The following is a 4,204-nucleotide window of genomic DNA, read 5'->3' as shown; positions in this document are numbered from 1 at the left end:
GTGCAACTGGCAATGTAGCTGAGAAAGTTAAGGAATGTAAAGTGCCCCTCTAACTAAGCAAAATCGGAAAAAAAATCGAAAACAGTATGTAACGCAATGACGAGAAAGGTTAATTCTAACCAAACCACAAAAAGAGTGGTTTTTCAACTGGGTCAGATAATGTCAGAATGCGGAATCTCTGTTTATCTTTAAGGACCCTCAAACATCGTATCAAAACTAGTGTTTTTAATTCATCTAACTATAAAAAAAATTAATCGGGGGGTCAGCTATAAAAAATAGCTAAAGTGAGCACAAAAAATTCGTTCCAAATGGCATAACCAAATTTTAGAGTTTGACAACTGAAGACTAGAAAAGGGTCGGTTTCTCACAAGAAGCGCATTTTGGGACTTTAGTTACTGACACTCAACAGATCTATAGACACTCTAGCAAAAGGTTTTATGAGTCTTTGTGATTCAGCAGGTCCAAGATCCCAGCGGAATAATGGTCCGGGCTGTGATTTCTATCCACGACGCAGGAGACTTTCGTTCACGTCATAATAAAGCGTCTCTGAGGTATTTAGCACTATTAGTGGTCAGGTTCTATTTCGGCCGTAGCCTGGAAATTTACCCAACTTGAATCGGATTGTATTGTAACGGGTCAGGTCGTTGGCTGACGACTAACAATTATAAAAGCTGGCAGCTAAAGCCTTTACCCTAATCGCGTTCGAGTTCGCAGCTGTTTATTGCGCACATTCTGACCATAACACCCGGCTATGACTACTAGCTATGTAGCGTCTGCACGGCGTTCGCATGTCTCCCATGCGACTGGGCCTTCCGCAATTCGGTATCTGAATGCTCAGTGCTAGGCTCCCCGGTTGACCAACGGCTGCGTGCCGTCGCCATATCCTTCGGTTTACAGCCACCATCGTAGTACGTACCCAACGCCTGCATTTCATGGAGTCTTTACGGCCCGAATTGGGCAACCTCGTACCGTATAGTGGCGCTTGTTCTCCATACGGCATACGTGCGGTCTCCTTTGCCAATCAACCCTTCTTGTGGCAACGCTAACTCTGCTCGAGCTGTGCTTCGGACAGTTGTCCGGTCCCTGGGTCTGGTGCCTTGGTCACTTTCATAAACTTCGTCGGGTACGGGTTTCTTTGCCCCTACGAACTTGTCCGATTGAGTCCGACCATATATCGGCTAACAGCTTAGGCATATATATATATATATATATTCCTAAGCTTAGGTAATATATAAAAGCTTAGATAATATAATATATGGTAATCCGGGGTATTTACTAAGCTCAAGATTTGCAAAACGTTAAGTAAGATAGTCGTATTAAAGTGAATTAAAATTAAATTACTTAGAAATTATTTAGATGTAATTAAATTATGATTTAGCTTCTTAGTACATCGGAATCATATTTGTTCAAGTGTTGACCGTTAATAAAACGTAATTCGAAAAATATCATATGAATAGGCCAGCAAAAGATATGTCTCGTCCATTGGGATAGCATGGGAGTAACGCTGGGGACTTGTAACCTTAGGGTTCCACGTTCCGATAACGGGAAGCGCATATAAATCGATATTATCTATACTGGCAGATTTCTCAATGAAGTTAATTATAGTAAATTCCGTGTTCTAAACTTGCCATTACCTTTCAGACTAATGGGGTCTTACCGTCTATAAATTCATGAAAAATTAACAATTCCAATCAAAAGTGTTTTTCCGATGGCTTATCAAAATGGCAGCATAGCGACCATCAGTTACCTCGCACAGCTTAAGAATACACCCCCCCCCCCCCCTCCAACGGTCCTATCCGGTTGCTTTATTCTCGAGTTAGCTTTAGGTAGCGGATATGTTGTTCTTACCTCATATGCGAAACGAAGCTTGAAATTTTACCTTGACGAGTTACAAAAGGCGGTGCAAAGAATTGTGTGGGGGATTTTATTGAGTTTCAGCAAAGCTGAATCAGCGGACACACTATGGTAATCATTAGAATCACGCTGGTGCCTTTCAAATGCCGGGGAAAAGAGTAAAATCTAGTAGAAAGCTGCATTGAAGAGGAATAAAAGTTGCCCGTCTTCGTAGCCATGAGGTATCTATCGCCTTCGCCATTATTCTATGCTGCCCAGCCTTTTCTATACGTATATCTTGCATATACTGGCTTACCTTGTCCGGCCTATGCTTTTCAGCTAGCGTTTTCCTGTCGCCTTTGCCTTAAGATCAACGCTCGATACCGCTCCTTTTTACAAGCTCTCCAAACGAGTACTACAACAACAAAAGGGTCGACATGCTACCGCCGTTCATGAAGAAACCATGGAGACACGTTCTCAAGCCTCTCGTTGGATCTAATGGACTTTAAAGTGGACAGCATCTGGAAGACGGCTTCCATCGGCCTTATCTGTCTTGCTTCGTCTGCTATTTTGCAATAATGGGTAGATGAAAGTAAACGCTTCGTCCCCAAAAGCCGGTCTGCCACAATGACGCTTTGGAACAGTGGTGTTGTTGCTGTCGTAGTTACCGACAGGCTGACCCAAATAATGGTGCACAACTGCGAAGTGAGATCCGGTTTAACAAAAAACAATTTATTCTTTTAAGTTGCTCAAAAATCTGCTTTTTTTTTTGACGACGCTAATTTCTGTTTCTGTTATTAGAAAAACCCGTATCGGCTTAGCGCTAAAGGAGCGTTTCTTATCAGCTAGTACAATTGATCGTCGACTTCTGTTAAATGTCGACGCATATTTTAGATACCACCGTCCGTAGTTCACTAACGTGGAACACGTTATTTAGTCAACAAAGATTTTATTAAGTCACAAAATTGTTTAGTTAGTTCATCAAATATGTTCAATTGCTAAAGCAAGTACATTGATATATAGTAAAACATGTAGTTTTAGGTAGAACAGATGTTTTAAAAGTTGCTACCGCTATTGCTTACACAGTAAGCATGTCGCAAGAGTCATATAAAGTGCTAATTATAATATACAAATAGAACAGATGCAAATGAAAACGTTAATTTATGCTTAAAGCACGAGCTGATATGCGATTACAAGCCCCACATTTTACCGTTCCATCAATTCGTATCGGCGTCTGTTGAGTATTCCTTTGTACACTAGGCCCTGCTTCAAATGATGTCTCTTTCGGATCCTGCAGCTATTCCTCGGAATCTTCTACGCCATCGCTTCTGTTTCCCCCTTGTGAGCATAACCCATAACCATATTTCAGGACCGGCAGGTCGGAAGGAAGCCGCGGACGTTTCCACCTTCATTTCCGGATGCTGTAAAAAGAAATATCAGCTGCAGTCATCCTCTTTGTACGAGCGCGTTCGGTTCAACACAAACCTCACGTAAACGAAACACGCAGAAGTGCAAAGAACAAGAAAACGTCAAGTCAACCACCTGCAGATATTCTACAGATGTATGTTGCATAATTGTCTTTTTTTTGCAGAGCCGTGAAAGTATCTATTATAAATTAATGCTACCTCGAAACTTTATACGAGGGGTCCCTATTGGTCCCGCCGCGTATCAATTTTATAAACTGTTTGGCGCTATCACTGTCTGCTGTGAGACTATACTTCGAAGAAAACGTTAGGCTTCGTTTTCGTGCGTGTTTGTAATGCTACAATTACTTCTAGTTTCCTATAAAAACCATGTTCTGAAATTAGAAGAACATCTACAATTTCTGGCGATTAATAATGAAAAATATCGGGGGCATTATTGCTATGTGATCAGCGAATAAATACAAGATGTTTCTCAGATTTTTTTTCTAAATTTAGCGAACCTACCACGTAACGTTCTCGCAGTGATGCTAATCAGCCAATGTTGGTTATAATTGACCTGTGAATTGACATGAAAGGGTTAAGAAGTGTTAAAAATTTACTCTGTTTCCATTAAAGAGTCATTTTGATGTTTTACGTTTGTAACTTCCTTTGCACTACGCCACCGTGACAGTCATTTAAATTCATTAAAAGATTATGTTGCACAGCTTCAACGTTCGATGTTGAAAGGATTTCTCGACGATGCCGTGTTCGTCTTTACTCAATCGTCCCGCTAATATCGTTGACGATCAGAGCGGCGTTGATAGTTTTTAAGCGGCGGCAAAATCAGCAGCTATTGCCGAGTTCCAACATTGTAACTGACGATGTTGTAAACCGCTTACGCTTGGTACATAGTCTGCAATATTTGCACGTATGGCCGTTCTTGTTATGTTGGGGGGGGGGGGGGGGGG

At 41.4% G+C, this 4,204-nt stretch overlaps 1 long non-coding RNA gene across 1 annotated transcript in view; it reads right to left on the bottom strand.

Annotated features, from left to right (window-relative positions):
- Positions 1-2,632: 2,632 nt before the first annotated feature.
- LOC111264544 (uncharacterized) overlaps positions 2,633-4,204 on the bottom strand; it is a 10,674-nt gene continuing 9,102 nt past the window's right edge. Inside the window, exons 2-3 of the long non-coding RNA XR_002682923.2 lie at positions 3,762-3,813; positions 2,633-3,254 (exon numbers count right to left, since the gene is read on the bottom strand). This is a non-coding gene — a long non-coding RNA (uncharacterized LOC111264544). The remainder of the gene's footprint in view (positions 3,255-3,761; positions 3,814-4,204) is intronic.

Source organism: Varroa jacobsoni, unplaced genomic scaffold, assembly GCF_002532875.2.
Source record: "Varroa jacobsoni isolate VJ856 unplaced genomic scaffold, vjacob_1.0 scaffold_871, whole genome shotgun sequence".
Lineage (NCBI taxonomy): Eukaryota > Metazoa > Arthropoda > Arachnida > Mesostigmata > Varroidae > Varroa > Varroa jacobsoni.
Note: the sequence above shows the minus strand (reverse complement) of the source record. Positions and strands in the feature narration are given on the sequence as shown.